This window comes from Pezoporus flaviventris, unplaced genomic scaffold (genome assembly GCF_033815535.1).
Source record: "Pezoporus flaviventris isolate CSIRO_AGI_PZ_B2104156 unplaced genomic scaffold, CSIRO_AGI_Pfla_v1 ptg000007l, whole genome shotgun sequence".
In the NCBI taxonomy this organism is placed as follows: Eukaryota; Metazoa; Chordata; class Aves; order Psittaciformes; family Psittacidae; genus Pezoporus; species Pezoporus flaviventris.
Genome location: NW_026892555.1, coordinates 18,456,293 through 18,480,237, shown reverse-complemented (window position 1 = coordinate 18,480,237; position 23,945 = coordinate 18,456,293). Strand labels below are relative to the sequence as shown.

Genomic DNA, 23,945 nt, shown 5'->3' with positions numbered 1-23,945 from the left:
TAATATCATGGAGACATGGTGGGATGGCTTCTATGAGTGGAATGTTGGAATGGAAGGACAGAGCTCTTCAGGAAAGACAGGCAGGGGAGATGAGGAGGGGGTGTTGTACTCTACATCAGTGACCAGCTGGAGTGAGCAGAGCGCTGCCTTGGGGTGGATGAGAAGATAACCAAGAGTTTATGGGTCAGGATTAAAGGAAGGGCGGGGCCATGTGACATCACGGTGGGGGTCTTCTACAGGCCACCTGACCAGGAAGACTGGGTGGATGAGGCCCTCCATAGACAGATGGAGCAGCCTCACATTCACAAGTCTGGGTCCTCACGGGGAAACTTCAACCAGCCTGGTATCTGTTGGAGAGCGAGCACAGCAGGACACAAGTAATCCAGAAGTTCCTGGAATGCCTTGATGTGTTGAAAGGGGGAGTTCTGGTTACACAGGATGTCAAGTAGGCTGAGATACTCAATGACTTGTGAAATTGCTTGGATATATTCTGCTGTGCCCAGTGCTGATTGCCACAAGGCTCAGACTTAAAAGGTGGTTGTTACCGAGGAAGAATGGCTTTAACATGAAAGAGGATAAATTTAGATTAGATACTAGGAAGAAAATCTTTGCTGTGGTAAGGTGCTGGCACAGGCTGCCAAGGGAAGCTGTGGCTGCTCCATCCTTGGCAGTGTTTAAGGCCAGGTTGGATGGGGCTTGTAGCAACCTGGTCTAGTGGAAGGTGTCCCTGCCTGTGGCAGGGAGGTTAGGACTAGATGATCCTTAAGGTCCTTTCCAACCCAAATCATTATATGATGCTATTCTAATGTCTTTCTCTATTCATACTGATGTTTATGAAAAGTAAATCTGAAGACTGGAATAGATAATGCTGCTTTTGTAGCATGAATTATCAGAAGCCATTTCAGATTTATACAGCAAATGGTGAGTCTCATGGGAAGGGGAGAAATAAATGCAGCATATTCGACATAAGAGCAAAAAAGCCATTTATGAGAATAGTTCCAAGAATGAAAGATACCATTGACAGGTTATGTACCTTTTGGCAAATCACTGCATCTTGCATGACTTTTTCTGATCTGAGAGATGAGAAATAGTTTGGCATTTATCTGAAACTAGTTGTAAACAGAATTATGCTGTTTGTCTGTGCATTGTGGAGCAATGCCTGATGCCTCCACTGCTCAAGACAAAGAAGACAAAGAAAGGAATTGTTACGGATAACATAGGGAAAGTCCAGAACCCAGAAAAATTAAGTATCTCAGAGTTTTCCGATGACATAATGAATGCTCTGGTCCTAAGACCAGATCACCTTAAAGATCACAATTTCACATTAAATTAGAGCACTGGTCCTGACCAGAGTGTAGGGAGATGTGAGAAACGTTGCCGTTACTATAATCACGACCCCACATACCAGGGTTGCATGCAGCTCCTCAGGCAGTGCCTAGGCAGGCTCTGGACTTCGGTTCAGCAGTATGTGAATACTAAAAAGTGTAGGAAAAAAACTTCTTAGTGTGTCACACAGGAACAGGTTGCCACAAGGTTGTATGGTCTCCATCCTGGGAGAGAATAAAAACCTGACTGGTTATGGCCCTGATCAATCTGTGGCAGCTGATCTGGCTCGGAGCAGGAAGATGGACTGGAGGATCCCCAGAGCTCCCCACCAGCCTCAGTGACTCTCTAGTCCACTGCTGGCTATGAAACATGAAAAAATGCCTCTATATTATGAAGTATCCAAACCACAAATTCCTGGGAGCAGGGAAGCTTTGTCCTACTGTTTGTCCTGCTGCTTTCTGCTGTCTGCATTGATTTCTCTTAGGACTGGTCTTGGCCACTGTCCCCGAGGATGCTGAGCTAGGCTGACCATTGGTCTGATGAGAATGGATGTTCTTTTGTGTTAAGTGGATACTGGGCTGGACTGCAGCTGAGGAGCAAGTCTGATTAGGGAGGAGAGGTTATTTAGGAGAGGAAGGTAAAGCAATGCAGCTACACCTACGATCCATGAAGGGAGAGTGCTGACACTGAGCCATGCTTTCCAATAGGCTTTGTAACTCTGGTTGGAGATGCTGGAAATCTGGGCGACACCAGTATCCCCAGTCTGATACACCTGGCCTGCTGGTGGGCCTCAGCAGCCGAAGTGCAAGGCAGGCTGGTGCCCTTTGCTCACTGCTTCTCTACGTAAACTCAGTGCCGCTTCCTCTTAATTTTAACTGCATTAGTCCAGTTTTTGGGGACCTGACATTATCCAAAGAGCTGAACAAATTGACGTTTGTGACATTTGACCACTGGGAGGCAGGGAGCCTTCAATTTGAGTTATAGCACTTTAGTTTGAAATGTGATGCTTCTCAACTTAGGAATGGAGATGAAGCAAAGTAAAGTTAGGAAAAACAAAACCTCCAAGCTCCAAAGACTGTTGCTTCTTCAACTGAGTCCTTCATGTCTGTCTTTATAAATGTCAGTTTCTCTATAAATAAACAATTTGCTCTTTTAAAATAATTGGTGATGGCTCAATAACTCATCTTTATTATTGTATATTTTAAATATGCAGGCATCAGCATGTCAAACCTGTGCTCTTTGGGGAAAAAAAAAAAAAGGCTTTAATCATATTCAGACCTAGCCTCCCTTTCATCTGGTATTTTACTTGCTTTGACAGGTGAATATAACTTTCTGAGATCTGTGTTTTGTTTTCGAACCCACTTGCCTATTTATATATCTTTCCTTATGTAGAGCTTGTAATTTGTATTTTACCTTAACTGGTACCAGTCAGATAAAGAGGCATGTTTGTGGACATTTGCAGATTATTTATTATATTCTAGTTGCTATTTATAATATTTTCTCCTGAAAATAAAGCGTTTCTCATGTAAAAAGGGAGGTAAGCAAAACTGCGCATGACAATGCAGAGGTATTTCTTATTATTGCAATTCAATAAACACCACACTGGGTGCTGCCTACAGGAAATCTCAAGAGGGAGTTTTTACAAAGGTGTGTAGTGACAGTTCAAGGGCATATGGCTTTAAACTGACAAAGGATAGATTTAGACTGGGTGTTAGGAAGAAAATTTTTACTGTAATTGTAGGGAGGCGTTGGCACAGGGTGCCCAGAGGAGCTGTGGCTGCCCCATCCCTGGCAGTGTTCAAGGTCAGGTTGGGTGGGGCTTTGAGCAACCTGTTCTAGCGGAAAGTGTCCTTGCTCATGGCAGGGGGTTGGAACTGCCCCTTCCAACCCAACCGGTTGTATGATTCTGATACTGAGTAAAGGATATCAACACTGTTGTTGCTTGGATATCTTCTTCTGTGCCCAATGCTTTAAGGCTATAATATAGCTCTGCTCCTTATTTTAGTTAATGGGAAAGAAAGATGAGAAGTTCTGTTTTCATAAGAGGTTGTATGATGTAAGGCTTCCAGGCCCTCCTCTTTGAGGAGGCATTGAAGTACCTGGTTGCTTTGGTGGGGAGTCTGTAGCCATACAGCAGTGATGGGGCGATTCACTAATGCTGTGCTAGGGGAGCTGTCAGAACCTAGCACTAGCACCGAAGGAACAGGAAATAGATTAATTCCAGTTAAACACAAGTATGAAACTACCCCTTTGAGGAAAGGGTGAGAGCAAATAGCTGGTGGACTGGCCCACAGTGAAATGATAGCATGACCCTTCAAAGAGCAAGACACTGGCTTCAGGACAGGCATACCTACAAACAAATACTGTTTTATTCAACCATTTACATGTTTTATAAAAAGTACTAGCAGCAGAAACAATAATAAGCTGCCCGATACTCTGATGACATCTGCCCATAGGAGATCCTGTTTAATTGAGGCTTGCTGAAAAAAGCTTGGCTTGCAGCAGGTACCTTTCTGCCTGTGCTATCACAATTTCTCTGTGCTGTCAGAAACAGCTATGTTTTATTTTCACTTTCTGGACAGCCGTGTTTCCTCATGCCAAGGCTGCCCTTTGGGCCTGCCCCTCTGCAGTGTGATTTGTGTCAATAGAGATCCAGGACTCCTGCACTGAGAGAATAGCGTCTGCATGCATCACCTTTAATGTAAGGATAGACTTACATTCTCTGAATTAATTCCAGTTCATAAAGCTGACATTTAATTGACATCAGATTTAACCATAAATGTCCTCAGCAGAGTTAGTCCAGCTTTCATGTTTTAATAACTGTGAAAGGAACAGAGCCCCAGGTAGATTCCTTTCAAGGTAGATTCATTAGGGCAAAAAAAGATCATTATCTGCTGGTAATGGATTGTTTCTCAGTAAGATAAACAGATGATTTGAACTGCCAGTGTAGGCTTGTTTTAATGACAAAGGGAGCAGGTGAGCCATGGTATCCTGATTATTCATTTTACTTCTCTTTTTAAAAATCCTTGAAGACCACAGAGTATTGGAAATATACTGTCCTGTCTACTAAAGAGCAGTAGCAGAAATGAGGTATCTCAGAGCTCCCTCTGTGTCCACCTCCTTAGCATATACTTGGCTGAACTTTGTCTAATTCTTTTCAAGGTGATGTGTGGATTTGGTGTCAGAAGAGAAATAATGGAAGCAGTTTCCATCCATTTCAGCTGTTCAGTCACTCATGCTGAGTGATAAGCACTGAACAGATCTGGGTATCTGCTATGCCTTATGATGAGCATATAGTGAGAGGGTCTCTGCTGTGCTGTATTCTCTAGTCCGTGGACAACATTCATAAGACCAGGATGAGAAAAATTTGGTGATAGCCATTAGTCTACTGGAGAAAATTTTATATGAAGGAAAACATGCAATGTGGCAATATCCTATCATGTATGACAGTGCTGGGGTGGTAATGGTAGAATCCTGCCTTGCTCATAGTGATCTATTCCCCTGAAACCCCTTCAGGGGGGTTTCACGTGGGTGTGGGGTCTGCCTGTGTTCTTCCCCTTCTGTTCAGTAAGGGCTGTGTTCACAGGTACAGCTCTGGCTGCAGCTGCTGCACAGGAATAAGGAAATCCTTATTGCTTATTGATTGAGAGATCGAATTTAATAGAGGCTTGCTGAGAGAAAACTGTTCCTTTGGTGAAGCACAACCTCTTTCTGTGGCTTCTATGTCCTGTTTGCATTGGCATACTGAAATATGTTTGTTTGAAAAAGTGTATAGTCTCTTTCTTAAAAAAACAACACAGTCATTCCCTGTATCTTATTTACCAGAAGCATTCCCTCCTGCACTTCTCCAGAGAGAGAGCAGATTTCTGAGCTGCCTGTGGTTCTGTACTTCTTGCCTCGTGACATTTCCTCACAGGAAATGTTTGCAGCTCATGCGAATGTTGAGAGTTTGGTCTCGGTCCTTGTGACTAGCAATGGCTAAGATACATGCAGTTTCAATCCTGGAAAAAGTTGACCTTGTGATTCCTTTAATAATGGAAGCTATTTAGGTCTGGATATCTTGTCTAGCTAATATGATTATTTTGGTTTTAAATTAAAAAGAGCTGAACGTGTTCATGTGAAGAATTTAAACGTAGCCTCACTAACCAGCTTGTACATAAAAGTGCAGATCTTGGTGTGTGAAGGTGAAATAGCTGCCATGCATACTGGTAATCAGATTTTTCAAATTTTTTTTTTTTCCCTCAAATGCCTCTCTAGATTCTGTCCAGTGCATCATGTAAGTTTCTGTAGGCCGATTTATAGGAAGAGACTGCCTTCGCAGCTATCATTGTATCAGTTAATGTGTGCATTGCCACAACTCGGTGCGTATTCTTAATAGTGATTGTAATCTGTGTAACAGATTAACATAGGATTTGGCAGATTTTATTATTCTGTGCAGGCCTTTAATTCAGGATGAATGATCTGCTAGAGAGTAAGGAACTGAACTTTCTACAGGGATTTCTTGATGAAATCCTATGGTTTTTGTTGTTTACGATGGCCTTGAATTTAACCCTCCCTCTGCCTCTTTTGTTTTGACTGTTATAGCCTGTGAATATGGAAGAGTTGACTTGGAAGTGTATTGTATTTTATTGTATAATTATATTGAAAATCCAAATGAAATCTCATCTTCATACCTAATTCTGTCATTATGGTGTGTTACTGAAAGAGAAATGCTGTTAACTACAAACTATGCAGAGCTCATGGCTGTGGACTTTTTAACCTATGGCTCTGTGCATTCTGTTGGGTTGCTGGTGTTTCATAGGTCCAGCAACTCCTGTGCAGCCTTGTCCAAAATGGAGATTTGAATCAGGGGATGAAATCTTAGGTGCACTGGAGAAACTTATGAGTTCCCATTGGAGTTAGGCATTTTCTTATCCAGAATGGTGGCTGGACCCCCAAGCAGTTCTCTCTCTCTCCCCCCATGCAAGCCTCTCAACAGGGATTGAAATAGCGTCAGGAAGGGACTGTAGAAACTACAGTTCTAAATAGGTGCATGAATGCACAATCTGTTTAGTAAATGCCTTGTCACTAGTAGCTTCCTAGGATGTTTAACCATGTCAAATACTGTGTAGGCACATCTGTTCTGATATATATGATCTCAGTATTCACATTATAATTGAAATGATGCCCAGGAAGTTCTGTACTTCAGAGTTGTTTTGCTTGTGGCATACAATTATTTAATGTTTTTTAAATATTTCTCCTTTGCCTTCCCTCCCATGCGAGCATATGAACTAGGAGTATGGTGATAGAATCAGAATCATAGAATGGCTTGGGTTGGAAGGCACCTTAATGATCATCTAGTTCCAACTAGATGGAGCTAGATGTCCCCCTGCCATGACAACCAGCATACTGATTGCAGATTTTATCCAACATGGATCCCACAGAAAAGCCAGACATCCCTGCACCCTGCAGCTTGCAGTTGTTGATTACTGCTTTAGGCAGCTGCCTGTTGATTTTTTTGAATGTCTGGCAGACTCCAGGACACTGGGCTTGCTTGTGCATTCATAGCAGGCAGATGTGCTGCTTTCAGAATCCAGTGCTGGTAGAATTGTTGTCTCGAACATGGAATTAAATACTGATTTAGCATTAACAGTTTAAGAGAGGGTGATCTTAACACTGCTTTCTGCAAATGTGCTGCAAAACATCCTTGTATATGTTGATGGACTGTAGTGCTGCTTGCCTAGTACAAAGGGATGGGTTAACACCCCCCTAGGGTAAAGGTTCTGGAGAAAAAAAAGATACATATCTAGCAAAACTTGTGTACTGAAGATACGTATTTCAGGTAGGTGAGCAACTCACTCAAGGAATGTTTAATAGCATTTGCCCGTGGAAAGCATTAATTACCTTTCTTGGAGTCTGTGTTAATATTACATAATTAAAACACTCCCTCAATCTGTTTACTCCTGTGGAATAAGTCATTGATTTATCTTCTTTAGATGCAAATATATAATCAAGTTCTATGCATGTTCAGAGGTCATTACTGCATATCTGCTGAGCATTTGCAGTGCTGGATGTTTAACATTTCCAGTTTATGGTGCTAAAAGTTGCAGTCTTTCACTTGATTCACTGATGTTTGTGACCTTGCTTTTTAGAAATACTTTGTATTCCAGACTGTCAGTCACTGTGTACTTAACTCTAAACATGTAATGTGAAAATACAATTCACTTACTGATTCATATGTGCTTCCGAGAGGTTTTAAAATCTTTACAAAACAAGACGTTGCGGGGCTGCATTCTGAACTGCTCCTTTCTTTAGGCTGAGATAATTAGATCTCCCATTTTAAGACCCCATTAATTAATTAATTAATTTTAAGACAAGAGTAGAATATTTCAGTGGGAAGGGACCTACACTGATCATCTAGTCCAACTGCCTGACCAATTCAGGGCTGGACAAATAAAGGATGTTGTTAAGGGCATTGTTCAAATGCCTTTTAAACACTGACAGGCTTGGAGCATCAACCGCCTCTCTAGGAAACATGTTCCAGTGTTTGATCACCCTCTCAGGAAGAAAATGCTTCCTAATGTCCAGTCTGAGCTTTCCATTTTGCAGCTTGGAAACATTTACAGACATCCTGTTAGTCAATCTTAGCGATAAGTACTCAGCAGCTCCCTCTTCACCTCCCCTCCTCAGGAAGCTGAGATCGCTCCTCAGCTTCCTTTTCTCCAGACAAGCCCAAAGTACTTAGTTGCAGGGTTAATCTTGTTGATAAATATATGGAGCGGGACTAGCCCTGGAATTGAGTCCTCAGGAGCACTGCCAGTGACCGATTGCCAGCCACATGTAATCCCCCCAAAAATGCTGTCAGAAGTGGGATTCGAACCCACGCCTCCAGTGGAGACTGCGACCTGAACGCAGCGCCTTAGACCGCTCGGCCATCCTGACTGACAGAGGCTGCTCTTCAAAGACTGTTAGTGGTGTGTTTGTATGTATTTTATGTTGTACTATTTTTCTCTCACCGAGGATGGTAGAAAGTGTTCTAAACTAAAATGTATATTGTGTTCAATCTACTGTAGCTGTGATAACTGTTGTTAATTTGGTAGAGACAGCTGTTTCATTCTGTGAATATCTGAGTACTAGTATTTTGAGAGAGAAGCAGGGACTGTTGCACGTAAATTATATATGCCATGTAGCAGAAGTCTGAAGGTATACATAAATGTGGTATGTTGCACAAGGGCATTGCTTAAGGCTGATTTGTCTCCTGTGATGTTTATGAAAATCGTTTTTGAGACAGGTACAAGTTATTCATGGTGAGAGTTCTCTGTAATATTAGAGAGTGTAACACTGAAACAAATTGTCCCAGTGCTTCAGTTTAATAAAAGAAATTCCTGTACTTGAAAGCTGCATCTGGGAAGCTCTAAACATACAAATTTGGTCAAGATTTGGGAGTAAAAGTCAATATGGAAAGCAAGAGGTATACTTGTTTGGGAGCATCAGTTTTAAAATCCAGTGTCTCTCTTTGGAATGTAAATGTAATAGAAAAATCAAATCTTTGAATGTTACAACCAGAACCTGACTGTCAGAAATGGCAAGTAAACTGCTAGCCCCAAAACATAATCATTCCCCAGAACCTGAAGGAACAGTATTTTCCACTTTCAAAAAAAGGCTACAGTCTCTACTAGACTGGTCAGAAATAGAGCCTGATTGTGTTTGGTACTGGTAGTGGAAGGAAGTCATTCCCCTGTTTGAAGAAACCAGTTGTTCCAGCTCCAGTTTATCAATATTGGTAGTTTTTCTGAAATCAGTGTCCTAGCTAATGTGGTGGTGCTGTTTTTTGTGTTTTGTTTTTTTGGTGTGTGTTCTAAACCATAGCTGGTGGAGTCAACGGAAATGGGATTATTCCAGTTTCAATAGGTCTTCTTGACCCTGTAGCAAGATAGGCAGAGTCCAGTAAGCAAAAATATGAGATATGCCCATCAAAGGATACTCATAGAGTTACAAGTCCAGAATGAGCTGGGGTTGAAACCTACACCTTTTCTCCTGTCTGCACATAGCTGTTTGGATCTTTAGCCAGTAGCTCCATAACCTTATGTTCACTACTTTGACGCAGTGATGGTGTAAAGCTGATTAAATGTGTCTTGACTGGCTGGGAAAATTGACTAAATAGGTTGTAATTTAAATGAAGTCTAATTCATAAAAATAGTATTACTCATTGGCTTCAAGACTTGTGGATTGCACAAGGAAGGTTCTTGCAGAACTGAGTCATTACCAAACATCCAGTGGGCCTAAGTGAAGAATCGGCCTAAGCCTACTCCTGTACAACACCAGTGTCTTACCAGTGGGAATTTTTTTTGGCCCAGAACTTCAGTAGTTAACTCTCAGGTTGTTGCCCCAAAATCTGATCTGGCTAACTTGCTGGTCAAAGTGTAGTGGTACTTAGTATGCAAAGGGTAGCTTCAGCCCTGATTGCTCACCCATGACTCAATTTCATATAGCAGTTGTCATACTGACTGCATTGAGCTCTAGTAAGTGAAGTGTAAACCTGAACATGATAAATTTGTGAAGATGTATGCATTCTCCAACTGCTCTCAGACTTAACTATCTGCCTGTCCATCACACAGCCAGACTCACTGGACTTGAGGCTGGAGGTTGTTTTGTTGCAGGTTGCACATGAGGTGCATTGGCGTTATCCATTGGAAGGTTCAGATGTAGTTTTTCTGAGTATGTGTTCTGATGATAGTAGGTGAAGAAGAGGAATTAAGTCCTGTTGGTATCCTTGCTGATATTCTCTCATGTCTTCATGCTGCTGCCCAACCTAAAATTTCAAGGACAGGCTTCTATTCTTAGCAAATTGGAGAAAGTCTAATTCCGTTTTGCATTATTTGTGTATGTAACAAAAGGCAGTGCAAAGTCTGAGTTTAGTTTTCAGGGTACCTGATGATGGCTGACATTGTTCTAGAAGGTTCAGTAAGATAATGGAAAATACTGAAAAATAATTTTAGTGTGGCTGTGCATAATAAAATCCTTAGTAATGACTTGTCTTCTGAAAGCATGTTTGAAGATTCAAGTAAAGAATAATGCTAAACCCATATAAGCTAATATGAAAATATCAGTAGTGATTACACTGATCAATGGAGTTTCAAGTGCTGTTCACATTACAGTGAGTTGATGGATTTAATCAGAGTATCAGGAGACATTCTGGGGCAAAAATGTCTTTCCTCAAATAGAACTCCATAAAATACTAGGATGTTTCTTTTATTTGTATTTTTTCTCTTGTGAGTTTACAGCTCTTGCACCTGCCTGTAATGTCAGTTGATGAGAGTCATGATGTCTTGAATATTACATCATGCTTCATAAAAATCTTTACTTAGAAAAGGAAACAATATTTATGAAGTCTGGTTTTATTTTGGGCAATGTTCAGGAACAACAGGTAGCAACAAGGGGGTTTCCAAATTCAGAAGAGTGGGCAGACTCTGCACATGGGTGTTTGTACTCATTTTATTTCTGATTCTTTTCCAGTTTCTGGGTGTCATGCGCTAAACTCTATCTGGAAAAACAGTTTTAACCCAAGATCATTTATGTCTGAACTGATGTGCAGAATGGTCAGATAAGCTGGCTGGACTTGGGGCTGTAACCTCCTCACCCAGCACAGCTAGGAAGAGAAACTAGTATGTACTCATCGCCTAAGCTTACATCCCCGTATCCTGTAAAACCCTGTCAGAACCCAGTGAAGCTGCAGGGTCTGAGATTAATGTTGCTTTGTGTTTTAATACTGAATTTGAAGTTATTGTTGTAGATGTTGTGCTAAAGCCTACTGTGCTATAGTGATTTACACTGATGTCAGTGTACATTAGCAGTCCATCTATTTAAATGCACTGTGCAAAGGCCTCTGTCCCTCCTCTGTCACTTGATAGCCCTTCCTTGGCCATTCTGGGTTTCTGTCCTGCTTTAAGCAAAGCCACTCACAAAGTGAGAGCATCTTTTGTGTTGTTCTTTGTCTGAACAGAAAAGTTGTATTATTGCTTATCTTTCAGGGCTCTCCCTGTGGGCCCCGAAAGAAATACTAATTCAAAAAGAATGGCAAAATACTGTGGAACCCATGCATCTCCTTCCAAAGAGAAAGTGCAGTTATGATATATGGATGGTAATGAGGTTAAATGTGGTTCAGTGAAGACTTGATTTAAAAATATGATGCCTTTTCGATATTTTTATGGCTTCAAATTTTGCCTCTAGTTCTGCAAATATGCCTAACTTTACAGGAATCACTAGTCCTCTTGTCAGACCTTTTTGGTCTGTACAAACAGTAATATAAAGTGGTGCATAGACTCAGAATGTTGTCAGGAACCTGGCAAGCTCTCTTCCTGCCCCCTGTAATCTTTAGGGACCAGACTCATTCCTTTATATTAAAAATATTAATAGCAGAAACAGATTGTGAGCTAGAAACAAGACTGCTGTCAGGACATTGTTGTCTCAGCTGCCAGCTTTCTCTGCAGCAGATCTTGTCTTGTCATGGTCACAGGTAGGAATGGACTTGAATAATAATAGAGACTGTGACCTTATTCCATTCGTCCTAGTGGGAATTAGAGATTTGAGCTGGGGAGGTGAGAAAAAAAATCTTTGTCTTTCTCTATTTGCATGGGTCTTCTCTATGAAATTACTCAGTCTCAAAACACCTTATAAGCAAGAATGCCCATAAACCTCTTTTGAATTAAGTACATTCCTTTAAAATTCCCCAAACTAGTAAACTGCATTTGAAGATCTAAAGCAGATTAAACATGTGGAACACTATAGTGTTTATAGGAAATTGGGAATAGTAAAGGAGGTTGACAAGCATGTCTGCATTGCCTGTGATGATAATGGAAAATGCCTCAGGAGCATGTGTTATCGGCAGGATCCAGAAGTACAGCATCCATGTGTGTGTCAGGGGAAAGAAAATTCCTTCTATTCCCTGAGACTGATGCTGAGTATCAGTTGTTTTTTTTTCCTCCCAAATCACTATTTCATCACGAACTTGAGCACCAACTGGAGTGTTCTTTGTTCTGTGATTGCTGCCTGTTGAGCTGGAATAACTTTTTTTTTCTGGATACTTTTAATCCCAAAGTGTGAACTGGGGAGTTCTTCAATGCAAAAAGATAGAACTGGCTTTATTTTAATGATCATGTCTGCTGTTCACAAGGGTCATGATCGTTGGCTTTTGTTCCCGTTTAAGGTAAAGGTGTGAGGCTAGTGATTGGATTTCTTGTCCACTTTCATGAGAAAAACTGAACTCAGTCCTGTGCCTGACCTGTCCTCTTCCAGCCAAATAACTTTTCAGGTCCTATGGGTGAAAGTACTTACATTTATGACTATAAATGCAGGGTGTGGACGTGGGTGTGTGTTTGACATTGCTGCAGTAAAAGGTAATTTGACAGCTGACCCTGGGGCAGAACCTGACCTGCAAGATCCTAATTACTAACTGATGAGTAAGCTTCTAACCTGACTTCCAGCTTCCAGCTCAAGTGTTCTAGCAATGAAAAATATCTTTGTGTTTGCTAGGAAATGGAAAAAAAAATCAGAGAATCTGATGTGGTAAGTATGGAAACTTGTAGTGACAGAATAACTGTTTTTAATTATTAACAGTGAAGTGATTTTATTTTTAGATGAAAAAAATCCTAAAATAATTCAAGCACAACTGCACATTTATACTCTGTTAAGTTCTGTCCTTATTTATAAAAATAATAGCAAAAAAACTATTGAACCTGAAAGAAGTAAGTGAGGCAGCCTTGTAGGCATTAGTTGATGTTAAAAAAATCTGATGATGTTCTGTTTCCCAAGTGGAAGAGACAGGGATAAAAACAGTTTATTTCCTGATCTGTGCTGGGAGGCCCTGTGTTCTGTCAGCGCTCTCCAGGAAGTCTGAGACATTGCAGAGAAGTTTTAGCTTAAAAAGAGCTAAACAGGGTTTGGCTTTTAGACCTGGGTGTGGAAACCTGGGCGTAACAGAAAGAGTCTTTAGTGAAGGGAGAGCCCAAGAAGTGCTAGCTATAGGAGGGAGAACCATATGGGATTGTCTAAAGTATCGCAGGTGATTGCCTCTTCCAGATTTTTGCAGGGTAATACCCACCCTCTGAAGGACAGTAAGCTGGCTGTGGCTTGGTTTCTGTTTTCATGTGATAAAACCACTTCCTACATAATAAAATCCTATGAAAACTGTAAATCCCAGGCTTGTTGGTACTGAACATTAATTATGCTTGGTCCTCCTTTTGCACATTCCAGCATTCTCTCCTCTCCAGATGGAATGGATGGGGTCTGTGGCCTTTTGCTCCCTGGTACATAGGTGAATGTTGCTTTTTAGGTGCAGAGGACAGAAGTAACGAGCTTCCAGCTCAGTTAATACGGGTTTATTACCAGTGCAAAAGAGTATAATAAGCACACTGCTAATTATCACACCGTGACAGTAATGAGAAATAATAATGGTATAGTATAAAGTACATAATAAAAAATACTAAAATAGGTAATGATTAGCATATTATAAAGTGTGGAAGGTTTCTCAAGAGTGTTGTATGTTTGGAAAGTGGGGTTTCTTAGTGCAGTTGTCAGTACTAGACTCTTGTGACCATAAGAAATGCAGAAGTAAGCAATATGCTAAGTCCAAGATACTTAGCCCTAACCTGTGTACAGACAACAGTAACCCAGTAAGTGGCAAATATTAGCCATCCCCTTAGACTTCCCTCGTTTTCTAAAAGCAAGTTCTTCACACATTTACTTCTGTTATCCCAAAGAGAGAATCTTCTTCCTTCTGTTCGCATGATCAATATGTTCCTTGCATACTGTGAAGAGGGACACTCAACTTCACTCTGACATCCAAGCTGACTCCCCATCGTTTGCTCTCCAAACCAACATAAGTATTACTTATATTTGCAACAAGAAGAAATCATGCTGGGTTTGAGTGTGGTGGGTTTTTTTTTTACATTTTAGAAACTGTTACAGGCTCCTGTTAGTATTTAGACAAACTAATGTTTCTTTTTGTGTTGTTGCTGTTGACATTTCCTAAGGGAATTGCTGAAGATGTTAACAACATCCCAGCACAAGTGTGCTGTAATGGAATAGTTCTTAGCTTGTGGCCCTAACACAAATACCTCTTAACTGATGTTTCTGCTGAAAGTGATGTGATTGTGGTAACTCAGTGAGTTGGGGTAAATGAGAATCAGTCCTGGCTATTTCCAGGAGCATAAATGTCTTCTGAACTCCTTAGTGTTTTGTTTCTTGCAGGTGCAACAAGCAGAAGGGGCCAATTTATTGTGTGCATCAGAGCCTCTGTGCTGCACAGACATCTGCAATGCAGAGTGGGAAGAAAGTCTGTAAGGGGCATTGGTACTTGGCTAAGCCAGAGAGCCAGGAGAGCTTGTAACTCAACTAAGAGAAATTGGTCAGTTAGAGCCTTGGCTGATTTTTAAGCTAGCAGCCATGAAAAACAATCACATCATAGGAGAACTTGCCCTTATATGTGTAGTGTGTGCCCCAGGGGCACTGTGGGTTAGACACAGATTGATGTTTTTGTGAGTTTGCTTTTTTAAGCCATGCTTTTGAACTGCACTGCAGTACCGTTAACACCTGGTCAGTACCAACAGTGCAAATTGTGTTAGTAATTAACCAGGACTGTCTACTTAGAGAATTTGTTTAACCTTTTATGTGTGAAGGTTTTGAAGGCTCTTCCAGCAGGTTCGATTTTGTTCTAGAATCCCTAATTAAAAGTAGAAAGCTCTTACATGCAACCAGACTGCCAGTTTAGCCTGTGTCCTGAGTTAAAAAATACCCACATTGTTATGTACAAGAATCAGCTCTATCTTACAATCTTTTAGCAATACAGTATCTTTTTCTGAGTGGTTACTGTGTATTGCACATATGGAACAAATTTTCCTTGGAGCACATCGCTGGTTTATAATCTTCTCAGTTGAAACTCAATTTCTGTGATTATTCTAACCTCAACTGTTATAGCCTCTGTTGCCAGTGAAATTGCAGAGAAACTCATTTGTGAGAGGGTCATGCAGCAGCATTTGGGCCATGTTGTTTGTTCTGTTTCCGAGCTCTCTGGCTGAGGCTTGGGGAGAGGCAGTCTTTGTTGGTCTGCGGCTGTTTCCCTGCCTTGAAACAGAATAAAAACTGTCAGGAAGAAAGATATTCATCCTAAGGGTAGACTCCAGTTACATTAAATAGAATAGCAGCCACCTGGAGATGGGACTGGAAGGCAGCCAAAAGGACACTGTGAAATTTTTCAATAGCCTGTCCCTATGCTTGTCTTCCAGTGATCGATAGAGAATGTAATTTCAACCTTCAGACTGTTCATTGCAACCAAAGGGAACTGAATGCTCTTCCGGCTCTATATAAAGAGCGTTGTAACCTAGATGAGAAGATACTCTTCTCTCTAATGTGTGTCTTGTTCTACTGTTGCAGTAAATCGTTACAGATACTACTACTTACTAGTTTAAGTAAATTGTCCTTTTGACTGTCTTGTATGTGTTTTGTAAGGGAAAAAAAAATGGCCTTGTACAGAGGATGTAACATAATTTCAATGGGCATTTTGATTAAGGATTTCTGAGATGGTCCTCGCTGCTTGTAACTTTTGCTGGAGGTGGTCAGCCTGGGATCAGCAACTGAAGTCATGTTTTGAAGCACTACTCTAGTGATGAGATCCTGGCTTTCTGTCGTGGTTTAAACCCAGTCAGGTAATTCGTTCGCTCACTTCCCCCCTCTTTCTTGTCCTCCCCCTGCTCTCGGAGGGACGGAGAGGAGAATCGAAAAGAATGCAACTCCCACGGGTTGAGATAACAACAGTTTAGTAACTAAGGTATAACACAAATCACTACTGCTACCACCAATGATAATAATGATAAAGGAAATAACAAGGGAAGAGAATACAACACCTCAGCACCAGCTGACCGATAACTCGGCCCCCAAGCCCCACCAAGCTCCGACCGATACCTCCTCCAACCCTGCAGTCTCCCAGCCCTTCCGGCTAACTCCCAGTTACATCCTGGGCATGACGTGCTGTGGTATGGAATACCTCTTTGGCTAGCTTGGGTCAGGTGTCCTGTCTCTGCTTCCTCCCAGCTTCCCCTCCTCCCTGGCAGAGCATGAGGCTCACAAAGTCCTTGGCCAAACCAAAACATCGTTATCAGCTCTGTTCCCGAGCTGAAAGTCAAAAAACTGCACTGCACCAGCTACCAAGAAGGAGAAAAAATGACTGCTGCTGCTGAACCCAGGACATTATCCACCCCTTATTCCATACCATTCACGTCATGCTCAGTTCCTACATTTTCAATATACCATCACTCTTATCTCGGTGCACTCTTATCTTAGTGCATGGACCAGTCCCTATAAAGCTGCTGAGTCCATCTGGTCCATGATGGCAGGCTCCATCTCTTGTACCAGTCCTCCAGAGAGGAGAGACTGTGTGCAGTGTTCACACTCGTGAATAACCTGGGCAATAGTGTCCATTGTTAAGTCCACCCCTCGATCATGAGTCCATCTCTGTGTTGCATCTCTGCTCTGATGGCCTGAAGTGCCATGGGCCCACCAGGCTTAAAATAATTCACTGTCCCTTTAAGCAGTTTCTGCAGCTTGTTGCTGGGGACTCCATACAGCTGCCTTCCATCTCCGACGCTTCCAAAGCACTGGAGGGGCCCAGTGGACTAGATACTTGCCCATACTGTCCCACACACCCTGCCACTCATGACTCTCCAGCCTTGGGGAAAATCTCTTGGTCCCCCTATATTGTTGTCTAACCCCAGACAAGACCCAAACCTGACTCTGCTTAACTTTTGAGATCAGACAAAATGGTTGTGGGAGATCTCTTGGGAGTTAGCTGCTCTGCTTCACTGTTAACACTGCCCACAGAACTGCAGCCTCTTATGCTTTCAGGAGATGAGCATGATTCTAACTCTGTGTGCTAGGATGCAGGGATGTCACATAAGGCATGACACCACCCATGTTAACGTGACACCCTCCTACTCCCCTCACTTTCACTTAAGCCCCAAGTACCAATAAGATGAAGACATCACCCTTTCCTTGTAATCTCTGCTAAAGGGTTTAATTATATGCTGTAACTTCTTCGTGAAAACCTCTCAGATTTATGTATGTAAAGGCAGATAGCCTTGACTTATGGTAGGATTACAGCCTCATGAGTCTCCAGCAATCTCGGGCATGTATTTGCAGTAATATCTATTCCTTCCTTGTGAGAGATCTCCCTAGCCATATGTCATTGTATGTGAAGTGTAACCCTTTGAACCTGGTGGTTCATCTCAGCTGAACTGAGATCACAACCAAGTCTGCTATCATTTGGTTTCAGGCAGTGCTCTTTGCTCCCCAGTGGAATCTCTACATATGTCTTCTGAGGGAGAGGAGAAGCTGGGCCCTTTTTAATGAGCCCTTTTTAATTTTAAAATATTGCATTTTGGTAAAAGTGGTGATATAAGGATATATGAAAAATAAAAAGTTCCATTACCCCTGTGGTTCCTTAGTAAACGTCTCATACCTAATGTCAAATCTTTGGGATTGTCTCTGTTAAATTATGTGTATTCTGGTATTTGTGTTTTCTTTCCTGCTGAAGTGTACAGTTGTATTTGTAATGCCATTTTAAAAAAGGCAAAACTCTGCCTTTTCTTCCTGCACACAATTGGAGTGAAAAAGTTGCTTCAGTAAATAGGAAAGCAGAGGTGGGAGGTGCCTTCCTGTGAATATGTTTTGGATGTAAAGAAGTAAGTATGAGATTCAGCCTCAGAAAGATAAGCCACAGGATTCAGGAATTGAAAATCATAAGTACAATAGATATACATAAGGGCTGAATAGTGATTTCTCAAGGCTTTTAATGTACTTTATTCTCAGCATCCCACAGAGTAACCTGTTCTGTTTTGCAGGTATGTGTCAAAGTACAGGGGAAATAAATGATCTGCCCAAAGCCCTGTAGTCCTGCCCAGGCTGTGGGCAATCACTGAAAGTGCTTGTATAGCACTTACTGTGAGATACATGGGGTTTTGCACAAATGTAAAGTCTTGTCTAAAGTCCCCAGTGACCACAGCTAGTAATTATGAAGAGTAGCAGTTACCACTGTGAGTAGTCCATTAGCTTCAACAGAAACTGCATTAGTGCGTGCAAGAGTAAAATAACATCCTTCTATTTATTTTTTTTTTCATTAATGTAGGTAGGGCTGCATTCTGTGGTGCTAAAAGTGTGGATTTGTGATACACTGGCAGCTGAAGTGCTCTTCAAGCCACATAATTTTACCCAATAATGTTTTGCAAATGTTTGGCAGATAGAGAAGAATGAGCCATTTAAGAGCCACCTTTAAATTTGGGTTTTGGTAAGTTCGTTAGAACCTAGGGCTCTGGCTCAGATTTCTGTCTCTCACAGTGCTTGTGCAGGGCCTGTTGCTTCTAAAGACCATGATCTATGAGGTGAAAATAATGACAGATGTTTTCTGTAACACTGATGGCGGAGCTTGCTGGCATGGTGCTCTGGGACATGGAAGGGGCAATGCTGTTAGCCATCTCGATCCCGGGGGTTCTTTGGGAAGATAGGGCATCGCACAGGCCTGCAGTGCTGATGACTTCGCAATCTGTTTGTCATGCAATGTCCTTAAAAATTCCAGTTATAACTCCTATCAGATAACATCAAGTTCATTATAAATACTCTGCTTTCTTCTGTATTTTGTATCTTTTTTTCTTCTCTGTGCAAATTATGGTAAATAAATAAGGCCCAAGAAGAAGACTGAATAAAGGAGGCAGAAGAGAGTTGAAAGGAGTGGGGGGATTAAGAGAGGATGAATGAAAACAAGGAACAGAGCTGAGAAAAAATAGTTTTATATATATATATAAACACATTTTGATGGCTCTGCCCTCTTGAATGTGAAGGTAGCCCACCTCAGGGTGACACTGCTGGTTCTATAGAAAAGGTTTTGATAATTAGCCTTTCAAGGAAGAATCCTGATTGACATTTGCACTTTGTTTTGTTACAGGCAATAGTAAGTGGATGCAGTCTTCCAAGGGTTATAATTGCAAAGCCTGTATCTGGCATAGTACTTAAGAAATCATCCTGCTAGATGTTTTTTTTGTATCAGATTACCTGGTAAAAGCATGAGTTAAAGGAATATCCAGAGTTGCATAGTACCTGACAGGATAACACTCTCTAAAATTGTCTCCTCCTATCCCCTGCTTCTGCACCCATTTTCACTGACATTTTGAATAGTTATCTAATGTGGTAGCTAGATAATATTTGTTTCTGATTCAGTAAGAATGTTCTTTCCTGAAGTGAAACTTAAAATATATATTCTCAAAACTATCTGTTTTTCCTATGAGTATGAGATTAATCTTCCTGTTAGGTTTCTCCTGGTCTTAAATTTGTCTCCTATCTATAGCCGTATTCACATTAACATCAACTTTACACTGTTCTATGGTTCAAAGAAAGTGGTGTTTTGGGTGGACTGGAACAAAAATCCAATATGAATGAGCTGATTTGATAATATGCCCCCCCCCCCCCCCCCATTATTTCATTAGAAATTTCCCTGTTGCAGTGCTACTTTCCCTACTGCAATGCTGCACTTGCAACCCAAAAAGTTAATGGCATCCTGGGCTATAGAATGAAAGGCGTGAGTTCATGTTTTCTGTGCTGAAGTGCTGCTTTATTACCTCCTACTGCATCTCCATCATCTGTTTGTACTTAAACTTACCAATTATTTTCACTGTGTTGCTTTTACGTGTTTAAATGGATCAGTGATACCATGAGGCTGAGTGGGATTGTCCCAGTCTTCTTAATTTCTTTCATAAAAGTTGCAGACTTTTAAACTGTCTTTCAAAGTATAGTAATAGCCAGTTCTGATATAAGAAAAAAGAGAGACTAGACATTTAAGAATATTCCAAATAGGCTATAAAACAGGCTATCAGATTGCTGTTCAGTTGAAATGATCATAGTGATAGAGAGTTGAAAAGGAAATTTGCATAACTCTTCAAACAGGAAAAGAAAAAGACAAGACTGATATCATTATATCAGATGTTATGCTGGAGGGTCTTGCATTTATTTTTCTACATTTCTGTTTGGCCTGCTGGGTTAGTGGAGGATGAGAAGTCCTCCTGAACTCCTCTGGGTTCTGATTTTCTTTTCTCATGTTGAACTTTCAAGCATAAAAAATTTCAGCTGGAGAAAGGATACTTGAATTGATATGATTATTTGATGGTTCCAAAGACTGCTCATTTAAGAGTATGATCTAGAGCTGAGAACTGTAATAGCATTAAATTTAAGCAGTCAGAAAATTCCTTGATTAAATATAAAGATAATGCTACATTGGGAGAGTTTAATTCCTGATGCCCTGGTGGACCGGTAATGGAAAAACTGTAACTGAGAATAAAAGCATAAAGAAACAACTACACTTTCTCCTGTGAGCCAGCTAGCAGAGTTCTGTAGCCTTCCTCACACTTTATATCTGGACTTAAAATATTTACATACAAAATGTAGAAATAATCAAATATTCCATATGCAAGATGGTATTTTTATGTCTGATTATTTTCTGAGGGATGTTCCTCTTTCTATTTAGTAGCGTAGAGTAATTCCCTGGAAGGTGCAGGAAAGAATGTGGAACCTGGTTAACTGAAGAGAATTCAGAAAAGGAATGTGAAGGAGATGGATTGACAAGTTATGGAGAGGGTTGTGGTCCATGAGAATATAGTACCACTTCCCAGTGATTATACCCTGAGGTTGCCAAATACATCTTTGTTCCACATCCTCCCTTCACATGCATCCCCCAGTTAACAGTGGGCTCTCTGGTCATAAGATTAAATTATGATTTAAGTTACATGAGCTTAATGCTAAGTTCCAGCTCTGACTGGTTTTGTGTAATATGGGAGAGGGAGCTCCATTTTCTATGTAGGTGAAAATTAATTTGAATATTGTTTAAAATAGGAATGACTTGAGGAATAAAAAAAACCAACCTTAATTCCCCAAGGAAATTACTGCAACATCTAGTTTGATAAAGGAGCTTTTAATTTTTCTGCATTGGATGTCATCTTACAAAATTGCTGAGAAATTTGCTGCTGATGTTAGCAGAAACAGGTTCAATGCCTGGATGATTTCTTTATTAATTGATGTTAGTGTTAGGAATTATCTCCTTATTTTAGCTTGACTCCATTCTTTCTCTTGTGTTCTTTATCACAGTTTAAGATAGCAAAAAGGCTTGGAAGGGATTACTGAGTCTGTCCCTGTGCCACTGAAAACTGTTACCCATGTTCCATCTTTGTAATGATTGCTTAAATACCCCTTTCTGTCATCCTTATTTTCTGAGACTTGCTTTCTGTATGGATGTATAAAATAGTTCTAAGGGAATGTGCAACCATATTAGGGGAAGTGTTCTTTTTCTCCTCCATATCTCCCAGAAGCCAGCCCCACTTCTGGAACAGGAGCATTATGATAATGTATCTCAGGCTTGTTATATTAATTACTGTACGATATATCACAAGATGCTAAGGTCTTGTTCTACAATAAGGCTACCAGTTGGAATGGCACCAGAAGGAGATTTAATAGCATTCATGCAGAACCCACTTTGTCACTGCTTTGTAGTATATGAGATAACAGTTCAATAAATATTCTGGGCCAGCCTACATGACCTGAACATTGAACATGAAATTAAAAATACTTCTTTGGTTTCTTGCCAAAGGTATTAGACTCAAACGGTGCATTTACAACTCCTGCATGATGAGGATTTGGGTTTTGTTCCTTAGACACATGGTTGTGTTGTTACATTAATTTCAAGTTGACCTCCAATTATTTTGGTGTAATTATTACCTTTGTTGGAGGCAGGTCTTAAACCAACACATGTGGCCATTTATTCCTCGTAGGATATGATTAGAATCATTATTAAAATCACTGGAATATGTTACAAACTAAGCATTCCAACTTCAAAAGGAATTGCACATTTATGCAATTCTGTAATATTTTCTTAAAGCCAAGCTAAGATGATTCCACATGACAACAGTCTTAATGAGGCTCAATAAACAGTGCAGTTTGTAACCTCAGGCCAACTGCTGCGCAGAAGCCAAGAGCAGAGCTACAGCTTTAGTGAACCCATTACTGTGAAAGATGCTGGATCCTAGAGCAGCCTGAGTCACCCCTTGTGCAAGAAATGAAGCTCCAATAAATACAAATGGATATCCAAGATGACGGGTGACAACTTTGCGCATACGTGATTTCCTCTGATTTGACAGTGCCTTGATATGGTCTTAAGGCATGTGGCTTCCTAGCAGCCACTTACATTTTTAGCCATTGAAACTTCTGGTTTACTTGCAGGCATTAACATTTGGGCCTTGTGGTTTTGTAGAAGTATTTAAAATTTCCTTTGCTTACTTTTTTGGGGGCCTGATTTTCAGAGCTATTCAAGATCTGGAACAACCCCTATAAACTGTCAGGATAGCCAACAACATTGAAATGCATGCGTTTTTTCTGCCAAGTTATGCTTATTTTTATTAAACTCTTCTGAAGGTGAATTGATACAGGAGCTTGCATGGGTGGGAAATGTCCTCAGTCTCTTGATTAAAATAAATTAGTATTAAACTGCTTATGGCAAACCCTACTGCAGGCCCATTAATTCCCTTAAGTTGAGAACAAAGCAAATTACTCTGTCTTGATTTTTCATTTTGCTAGGGCTTTAATTTTTCTTACCCACTTTTTAAGAAGTTATTTTTAATAAGTAACCCTGAATTTGTTCTTTCATTTGGAGACTTTGGTACATCTGCAAAGAAACATTATAATCAGTTGCTGGAATCAGATATAATATTAGCACATGTTAAAACAAGCTCTCTCCTCTAGCATTAATGTAACAATTAATTAAAATAAACTGCTTAACATTCTGCAGTATTCCAGCCTCTGCAGTGTTGTGGGTAGAACTCAGTAGCAATACTGAATTACTATAAATTTACCATGGCAGTATCTACTGAGGCATGGGGTAGGAATATCAAGTCCTTCCTGTTCTTGTTTTGCACAGATAAAAATTTGAGTATGTTGAAACTCTGAGCCTTAAACCACCTTGTGTTTTCTAGCAGGGGAGAAAGTACTCTGGGATTTTGAGCCCAGCACAACTTGAGGCCAGTGTAAATCAAGCAGTCACAAACTTCCCTCAGCCATGGGTTGTTTCCTACCCTTGGGGCTGAACTCAGCCCATCTCCTCCCACCAGCGCATCCACTGGCGTGGAGCCCCATGAGGGTCCTCCAGTGACTTACTGCATCCCCTGTGAACAAGGTGAGGAAGTAGTGGTTAAAAGACCATTAGAGGCAATGTAACTCCTATTTTAAGGTGTTAATGCTTAGTCTTTATGAAAATACTCCTAAAGGGTCTCTAGAAATACAGTATAAATGGATTTAGAGACTGAAAAGAACAAGAAAGAGCGGAGCTGTGTTATTTAAGCTTGAAGAGGAAAGAAATGCTGAACCAACTTTGTGGCTGTTTCTGTGCATCAAAAGTATAAACCAAATTAAACAGGACAGGTGGTGGCACAGGATAAAAGCAAAATGGTATGGTACAAGAAAATAGGCAGAGGGTTGTGTATATTGGTGGAAATATTATATAATGTGCTGGACTGTTTATTCAGATCTCCTTGAGGTAACCCTATCAAAACCCCTTAAAT

The 23,945-nt window shown here is 40.7% G+C and overlaps 1 protein-coding gene and 1 non-coding gene across 7 annotated transcripts in view; one reads left to right on the top strand and one right to left on the bottom strand.

Moving 5' to 3' along the window:
- Positions 1–23,945, top strand: part of OXR1 (oxidation resistance 1) — a 220,386-nt gene that overhangs the window by 11,035 nt on the left and 185,406 nt on the right. The gene's annotated exons all lie outside the window — the stretch shown is intronic.
- Positions 8,165–8,247, bottom strand: TRNAL-CAG (transfer RNA leucine (anticodon CAG)). Its single transcript has one exon. It is a non-coding gene; the product is annotated as a tRNA-Leu (tRNA).